Source organism: Nelumbo lutea, chromosome 2 (genome assembly GCF_056320005.1).
Source record: "Nelumbo lutea isolate HS-2025 chromosome 2, American lotus-T2T, whole genome shotgun sequence".
In the NCBI taxonomy this organism is placed as follows: Eukaryota; Viridiplantae; Streptophyta; class Magnoliopsida; order Proteales; family Nelumbonaceae; genus Nelumbo; species Nelumbo lutea.
Genome location: NC_142685.1, coordinates 76,014,167 through 76,023,851, shown reverse-complemented (window position 1 = coordinate 76,023,851; position 9,685 = coordinate 76,014,167). Strand labels below are relative to the sequence as shown.

At 39.4% G+C, this 9,685-nt stretch overlaps 1 non-coding gene across 1 annotated transcript; it reads right to left on the bottom strand.

Moving 5' to 3' along the window:
• Window positions 1-8,494: 8,494 nt before the first annotated feature.
• On the bottom strand, window positions 8,495-8,601 carry LOC148871566 (small nucleolar RNA R71). Its single transcript, XR_016108613.1, has one exon. It is a non-coding gene; the product is annotated as a small nucleolar RNA R71 (small nucleolar RNA).
• Window positions 8,602-9,685: the final 1,084 nt, after the last annotated feature.

Here is a 9,685-nt window from a genome sequence, read left to right as displayed (position 1 = left end):
TCGGCATAGTTTGGGCCCTTAAGCTTGTTGTCGTCAAGAAGCTTTGCAAATGATTCGTTTGCCATTTTTTGATAAAAGAGCAAACATCAGTCCACAACCTAATTTGATTCATGTTCATTTCATAGATAAGGCTTTTATTCTATGATCCATTTCCATTTATTCATCTCTGAGATTTCTCTCCTTTCTCAGAGACAGAGACTATAGGTTGTCTCTGGAAATGTGGGAAATCACATAGGGTGCATGGAGCCAACTGTTTCAGTTGCATAACCCCACCTTAATGGGCCTCTGTCAAACAAGGTTTAGAGCCATTTTCAGGTAAACCTTTCTGTCCAGTGAGTGTTTACCCATCATATTCGTGAACGCCAAGGTATCGTGAGAGAGTTCCCATTTTCTGGTGAAGCCCATCCCACATCGGTCTATGACGCCCCTATCATCTTATGAAACACTCAGACAAGCCCAACAGCAAATGGATAACCCATTTTCTGGTGTGTTTCCTCATTACTAAAGGACCCATTCTCATGCTAATGATGGAAGGCCTTTAGAGAGTTCACCGTATGAATCTCCCTATCACTTGCACTCATATTAGCTGGAGGGAACAGTTATTACGCCCTAGTTTGATTTAGGTCAAACCAAAGTGGCTCCCACTGACTTTCATAAAGTCAGATTTCGGTGGGCCTTAAGTGGCTAGGGTTCCGCACGTAACCTCTTGATGAGGTGTGGGGCCCACCATTGAGGGAGGTCATCCAATGACCAAAAGGGACACCATGACAATGATGTGCATTCAGCCATGGCGTGCACAAGAGCCACTATCGAATGAGCATGGGTCAAACACTTATGGCCCATGTACGCAGCACATCACACATCCAAACATCTCATGCAGGGATAAATTGATCCAATCAATTAATTATCTGTAACACCCATTGGAAGCCCGTTATAAATTCATAATTTAACCATTAATATTACCTAGGTATATGGGCTGAAGTGGGGTTACCCAGTTCGGCCCATATAGCTTTATACTTTGAAGTGGGCTTTTGGCAATTTTAACTATTTAAAACTGCGCCTTTACAGGTTGGGCTGAATTAACCATTTAATTAAATATCAATCCTCAGGCCCATTAGTGGGAAAATTAGGGCTGACTTTCAGCCTTGATTAAACCCTAGATTTGGTCCAAACAGTTTGGACCAATCTTGGTTCGAATGGGTCTAGGGTTTGATCTTTAATTAAATCTTTAATTCATGAAAATAATCTAAAATTAAAGAACTGATAAAAGAAAATCAAGAATCAGTCAATCGGGGCTATTCGCACAATCCATCCTACAAAATAGAGGTTAGATCACAGTTTGTAGTTTCATAAACTACAAATCGCAGATTGTAGTTCTCCCATCTGTGAAATCTTCTTCTTTGCACCGCCATCTTTGATCCAAAAATAAAAATAAATAGAACTCCTATTTCTATTAATGATTACATCAGATCAAATACCTATACATTGAGTCTAAAAAAAAAATTATTTACAGACCAAATGTAATAAATAAACCAAGAAACTGTAAATCTTGTAGGTTCCCTATGCAAACCAAGAATTCGATCTCCTCTTGTACGAATAACCCATAAATCAAGAAAATCATAAAGAATTATTCTAAACAATAATTAGATTTATATAAAATTAATTTCACATTATTTGCCCATCAATTTTGGGAACAAATTTCCCAAAACCCATATATGCGCAAATCTAGTAGAACGCCTTCTGCCCATTTGCGCAGGTTTAGATCTGAAACAAATTAGTTCAAGATTTGAACCATGGCTCTGATACCACTGAAGGGATAGGATATCCATCACATGGACACCCGAAGATTGCGGAATAAGGGGCAAATTTCAAAAATTTTTCTCTCCCTTCAATTGGGAATCGCATTCCCTATATAGAAAATCATATTTTCAAGGATCAGTCTTGAACCATAAACTGAACCAGATCTGAACCAAAAGGAGTAGAAAGGGATTATACCTGATATGGAGAAAAATCATCTCTCAGTGGAGGTGTTCTTGCCCAAGGAAGGATCCAAAATCTGCTCCCACTAAAGATGGCGTAGTGTAGGATGGAGCAAAATCAGTAGTGTTTTTCCAAAAGAACATGACCCTTCACAAAAATCAACTGGATGGCTTGTGAATACAACTCCAACCAATCTTTTCACCAAAAGATTGGTATTAAGGTCAAATCTTGATTTCTCCCAAGAACTGGAGATCGAACTGCTGGAGGCGGTGATTGCAGGAAGGAGGCGGCAAGAGAGTATTCGTAGGGTGCAGAATTCTCTCTTCTTGTGATCTCAACTCTGAAGACAAGATTGTGTTGGTTGCATTTCTAAAGGCTTCCGCCCCCTTCTCCTTTTATAATCTCAAAGGGATCAGCTCCTAATCCCATTAGGAGTTAGAGATCCAAATCATATTTGGATTAGAATTCTCTTTAAGTGATAAGGGATAACTCTTATCTTATTTGTAGATCAGATCAGCCATCTCCTAATCTAATTAGGAGGCTTCCAGATCCAAATCTTATTTAAATCTTGGACTCTCTAAGTGGATAGGGTCTGGCCCAATCCTATCAGCTAATCCATCTCAGAATTCGCCCCTTTAAATGACTAATCAAATTAGCCTAGTTCGAAATGGGCTTAAGGCCCATTTAAATTTATGCATTCACTTAGCCTTCCAAAATGCTGCCTAGTTGGGCTTCCTTGTATGGCGTGGGACCCAAACATTGATCTACACATCAGCCACATGGGTTCAGCCCAGCCTTTGTTACAAGGCCTGGCCGAATACACTGTTATGGACAGTGCACCCCCTGAAAACCATCTCATGGTCTCTATGGGCCCAACACTTACCCTAAGTGGTCCCTGGGCCAAGCCACCTTGTAACCCCCAAGGACTGTGGGCAGATGCAAGATTAGCCCATCAGGTATAATCCTCAATGGTCTTACACTTAACCACTCAGCACATAATGATCACACACTACCCGACAAGAGAGGACCTCTCCCTCGGCTACAAGGAACAGTTTACACTCTCTGCTTATATGGATCCCGGGAATTAAAACCTTTTGCAAATCATTTTGAAACCATAATATATATACTTTTATATCTCATATAAAATATATTTTGCAAAACAAATCTCAATGATTGAAATCGGTTGCCGGCAGTCTTGGTTTCCATCAGCGAGAGTGCATCCCCGATCATTACCTTTGTCCAACAAGGGGGCTGATCCTGTCACTATGATCACCCACTCAGATGAATTCTCAGACTATCCCAACATACCCAGGTTTTGACCCCCGCTAAGGATCTCACTGGTTGGTATATCAAAGATAGCCCAATTCGACACCTAGTGAAGTATCATAATCGAGTCTAGGGGTCAGGTGTAACTTTCCAGTTTTGCCCATCAATCTCCAAGGTCTTGGACAATACTGGAAATCTGGTCCAGTTCAAAGATTCAATTAATCCTACACTGTATGTGGCTAGGGTCTCACCCTGGCAGCTGAGACAGGCCACCCCAACCGACTTGGTGGCACCACAGTTTCAGCCTGGTCAGGATAGGTCTCCCCAGACCGACCCACTGGCTGTGAACATTCTAAACTAACACGAGTCTTATTAAGTGTCCAGTTTAAGGGTATTACACAGAAACATACCAAGGGAACATGAATCAAATATGCACTTTTATTCATTTATAATAAACTCGTAAAGTACATCATCTTGATTGAAGCTAAGGGCATATAAAACTATCTAACAGCTCCCACTTGCACTTAGGTCCAATCAAGTACTAGCTAGAGTCCCATGCTTTCCACGTGTTTCTCAAACACTTTCTGTGATAATGGCTTTGTCAATGGGTCTGCTACATTTTTCGCTGACACTACCTTCTGAATCAGGATGTCTCCTCTACCAACAATCTCCCGCAGTACGTGGTACTTCCTCTCGATGTGCTTCGACTTCGATTGGGCTCATGGCTCCTTAGCCTGAGCAATAGCTCCATTGTTGTCACACAACAATGGGATGGGTAATGTGCTGGACGAAACTACTCCCAACTCATGAACAAACTTCTTCATCCACATTGCTTCTTTGGCAGCCTCACTTGCGGCAATGTACTCGGCCTCGGTCGTGGAATCTGCAGTGGACCCCTGTTTGCTTCTTTTCCAACAAACAACACATGATTCTATCGTGAAAACATATCCAGATGTAGACTTTCTGTCATCTGAATTCGACTGGAAATTGGCATCTGTATACCCTTGGATCTGTAGTGAACTACCATCGAATATTAGACAAAACTCTTTTGTCCTTCGAAGGTACTTAAGTATGTTTTTAATAGCAGTCTAGTGCTCCTGCCCTTGGTTGGCTTGAAATCTGCTTACTACACTCACTGCCAGAGCAATGTCAGGACGAGTGCATAGCATGGCGTACATGATGTTCTCTATGGCAGAGACATAGGGAACGTCTTTCATGCCATCAATCTCCTCAAAAGTCTTGGGAGACATCTTCTTGGAGAGAGTGACTCTGTGCCTGAAAGGAACATTTCCTTTCTTGGAGTTTTTCATGCTTTATCTTTTGACTATTTTGTCAATATAGGCAGATTAGGATAATCCTATTATCCTTTTTTATCTATCTCTATAAAGTCGAAGACCCAGTATATAGGAGGCTTCTCCAAGATCTTTCATGGAGAATTGCTGTGAAAGCCATACTTTCACCATAGTCAACATTCCTACATCATTCCCAATGATTAGAATGTCATCTACATACAGAACCAAAAAGGTAACATTATCTCCACTATACTTCCTATAGACACAGGGTTCATTCGGATTCTGCTCGAAGTCAAACGATTTGACAACAGAGTCAAAATGGATGTTCCAACTTCTAGAAGCTTGCTTAAGTCCATAAATTGATCTATTGAGTTTACATACCATGTTTTCCTGACCTGCAGTAATAAAGCCTTGCGGCTATTACATATAGATATCTTTATTAAGATCTCCATTCAGGAATGCAGTTTTGACATCCATCTGCCAAATCTCATAATCATGGTATGCTGCTACAGCTAGCAGGATGCTAATGGATTTAAGCATAGCCACAGGCGAAAAGGTTTCCTCATAATCGATACCCTCTTTTTGAGTGTACCCTTTCGCCACCAAACGAGCTTTGAAGGTCTCAACCCTACCATTGGGGCCCTTCTTCCTCTTGTAAATCCATTTGCAACTGATTGCTTCTACCCCAGAGGGTGGATCTACTAGAGTCCAGACTCTATTGGTCTCCATTGAGTCCATCTCTGCTCTCATGGCCTCCACCCACTTCTGGGAATCTATGTCCAACATAGCTTCCGCGTAAGTCACAGGATCCTCCTCACTAGTCAATATTTCCACCAGGTAACTATCCTAGTCATAACCATAATGGACTGGTGGCTTGGATACCCGAGTGGATCTTCTAGGTTGGTTACTACCTAGAACTTGTAGGACATCTCCCACTGCTCCTGAGCTCTCTTCATCAAGAACAATTTCCTAACGATTGGTGTTCAAGATGTAATCAGTTTCCAAGAATTGTGCTTTTCAATTGTAGACACTTTTTGCTCACTTGGGTCATAGAATAGGTAACCTACAGAGCCTTCTGGGTAGCCTACAAACAGGCAACGGCTAGTCTTGGATTTCAACTTGTCTGCACTCGTTCTTTTAATGTGTGCTGGACAACCCCAAATCTTCAAGTGTCTGACACTTGGTTTCTTTCTATTCCAAAGTTCATATGGAATGTTCGGAACCGATTTGGTTGCAACCCGATTCAGCACATAAATTGCAGTCTCTAATGTGTAACCCCAAAAGGATGTGGGTAACTCTGAGTGTATGAGAAGCGACCGGACCATATCCAATAAGGTCCTATTCCTCCTCTCTGAAACACTGTTAAGTTGTGGAGTAGCAAGAGGAGCTAATTGTGATACTATCCCATTGTCCTTTAAGTAGTCCCTGAATTTGTCAGAGAGATACTCGCCACCTCGATCTAATCAAAGGGCTTTAATTTCTCTCCCTAACTGTTTCTCGACCTCTTGTCTAAACTCTTTGAACTTTTCAAAGGATTCAGACTAGTGTCTCATTAGGTACACATAACCATATTGTGAAAATCATCTGTGAAGGTGATGAAATACACGTGTTGATTTTGTGTCCTAACACTCAGGGGACCACATACATCAGTATGTATTAGGTCAAGTGTGCCTGTACATCTTTCAGGCTTACCGTTAAATGGTTGTTACGTCATCTTGCCTTGTAGGCAAGGCTCACAGGTGGGAAGATCTTTGATGAGAGTAGAATTTATCATATTTTTATCCCCAATTATTCTGTCTTTTATACTAAATTAGCATCTAATTGGACTCATATCTCTTATATTTTGGTCCAGGGTATGAAAGAAGGCATCAAGAGCAAAGAAAGACAAATCGGATGATTTTACACAGTTTCAACATCATTAAGTGATTGGGCCTAATTCCCGTATCCGAACTTCGAATGGGCTGATTCAAGATCCACTAAAAAGATAAGAGAAAAATTCACAACTTTCATGTTTTGTACTTTCACAGATTTGGCCTGCATCAAAGCCTAATCAGGGATGGAAGTTGGGGTAATTTCGTAGGAAGGCCCAATCCGCAACTGAAGCCCAATTGTAGAAAAGCCTGGCTGAAGCTCAATTCGCAGATGAGGTCTATTACGAATCCAGGAACAAGAAACTAAGAAGAATTCTTCTAGATCTAAATTCTTGATGTAATCTTAGAGTGAAAAAGGGATTGAGTTCAAGATATAAAGAGATAATGTTAGAATTAGGATAGGACTTTCTATTCTTGTAAGATAACTTCATGTGGAAGTAGGAGACCACCCCCTCCCCTTTAATCTATATAAAGGAGGGGGTGGACCAGCTTTAGGTATCATTGGATCACTGAATTATTCAATCGTTCAATTTCTGATCTAAATCAAGAAGCAAGGAGCAATTAGTCAAGAAGGGTTCAAGAATTCAAGAAACTTCAAGAAGAGGAGATCTTAGCACCATGGGCAAATTCAAGAGTTCTTTCTTCCCCTTTGTTTGTTTTATTTCTTCCATCATGAACTGATTTGTTTATTGCTATGGCTATGGAAAGCCTAACCCTATTAATGAATATATTTTTATTTTCTTGATTTATCCAAGATTGTGATTTCCATATAGTCTATGAATTATTGTGCTTAATGCAATTAAGAACTTGGCCACCTCTTAATTCATTTGGGTTATGTGAATGAATTGAGAGAGCAATTCACATAATTGACTGAATAATTCATAGTGTAAATTGAATGGTATATAGAGATATATATACATGATTCATCTGAATTTAATGGTTTTCTTGGACTTAATGCACTTCCATCTTGAGAGCTCTACTCGAGAGATCGAAGGGTTACTTGATGGGAGTAGATTTAGTATATCTCGAGAGAGAATATTAGATAAATTTGTGAAAATCTCAACTTATGGGAATAACAATTAGTCTTGGATAATTGGACCCATCAATATTCATTACATTGGTTAGGTGGACCTAAAGTCCTAGCGATTGCATCATTTGCATATTTGATTAGTGATCACCCTTGTTTTTATTTTCTTTGTTCTAGTCTTTATTTTCAGTAGTTCTTGTTTCCTCAAATCTAAATTTAGAATGTCCAAATAATTAATGAAGACTGTGATTTTAATACTTATTTTGTTAAATCCCCATGGGAACAATATTTTTTATACTACTTGATAACTAGTGCACTTGCTAGGGTTATATATTTATAGCTATCAAGTTTTTGGCACCATTGCAGGGGATTTAATCCTAAAATAATATTAGAATTTGTTAACCTTGATTAATTTGGACCTTTTATTTTTATTTTTTTATTATTATTCTATTTTTCTTTTATTTCTTTTTATTTCTGTTATTATTTTTATTTTTATTTGTTTGTTTGAATTCTTGTTAGTTCAAAATTACTAGTGCATGACACGCACTAGACAGGAAGGATTAGCTGAATTCGATCCTGAGATTGAAAGGGCCCTTCGTTTGTTGCAAAGGGACAACAAAGGAAAAGAAAAAAAAGAGGTTGTCATCTGCGAACCAGCCATAGAGATAGAAGGAGAGATGGCAGAAGGAAACCGCACCCTCTTGTATTATGCTTGTCCAAACATTGATGGGACGACATCCATCATTTGCAAGCCTACCATCCATGCCAATAATTTTGAAATAAAACCTGCAATAATTCAAATGATCCAAACCAGTATTCAGTTTAGTGGGTTACCAAGTGATGACCCTAATGCACACATTGTTAACTTCCTTGAAATATGTGATACATTTAAACACAATGGAGTTAGTGATGATGCAATTAGGTTAAGATTATTTCCTTTTTCATTGTGTGATAGAGCTAAAGATTGGCTCAACTCACCCCCTACAGGAAGCATCACCACTTGGAATCATTTAACCCAGAAATTTTTGGCTAAATATTTCCCACCCTCCAAAATAGCAAAATTAATTAATGATATTACCACTTTTGCTCAATTTGAGAGGGAGTCTCTGTATGAAGCATGTGAAAGATTCAAGGAGATGCTTAGGAGGTGTCCTCACCATGGGATACCAATTTGGTGACAAATACAAACTTTTTATAATGGTATCACCCCTCTAACCGATCCATTATTGATGCAGCCGCAGGTAGTACAATCATGAGAAAAACTCCAGAAGAAGCATATGACTTAGTGGAGGAGATGGCATCAAATAGCTACCAGTGGAGCAATGATCGAACCAATCAAAGGGGAGTACACCATATTGATTCATTTGCATCCTTATCTGCATAAATAGCCAATTTAAATAAAAGACTGGATAATTTTAGTATTGCAGCCATTAATACAACACCTAGCATCTCATGCGATTTATGTGGTCAAATAGGACATGCCTATTTTGATTGTCAATTAAATAGTCCTTTTATTTCCCATGAGGATGCTAATTTTATCTCTCATGCTGGCAGTTCAAACTACAACCCATATTCAAATACATACAATCCAGGGTGGAGGAGTCATCCCAACTTCTCTTGGAGCAACAATCATCAAAAGGCACCCATGGGATTCCAACCACAACCGTCCCCACAAGAAAAAAAGAACAATCTGGAGGAGATGATTTCTAAGTTCATCAACATTGCCGAAGCAAAATTCCAAAGCCATGAAACAACAATTAAGAACTTAGAAGTTCAAATGGGGCAGGTTGTGAGCATGTTATCAGAGAGGAAAGAAGGAAGGCTGCCCAGCAACACAGAAAAAAATCCCAGAGAACATGTGAATGCCATAGCCTTAAGAAGCGGGAAGACAATAGGTGAAACCCAAGAAGACGACAAGGAAGCTGAATTGGCCAATCTGAAAAAGGAGAATGAGGGAAGTACTCCTTGACTAAATTTGCATGAAATCCAACTTCCTATTCCTTACCCAAGAAGAGTTTTGAAGGCCAAATTAGATAAACAATTTGAAAAATTTTTGGATGTATTTAAAAAGATTCACATTAACTTTCCTCTTCTTGATGTGTTATCGCAGATGCCCAAGTATGCAAAATTCCTAAAGGAGGTGATGTCCAACAAAATAAAATGGGAGGATTGCGAGATGGTAAAATTAAACGAAGAATGTTCAGCCATTCTTCAAAATAAGCTACCACCAAAACTGAAGGATCTAGGGA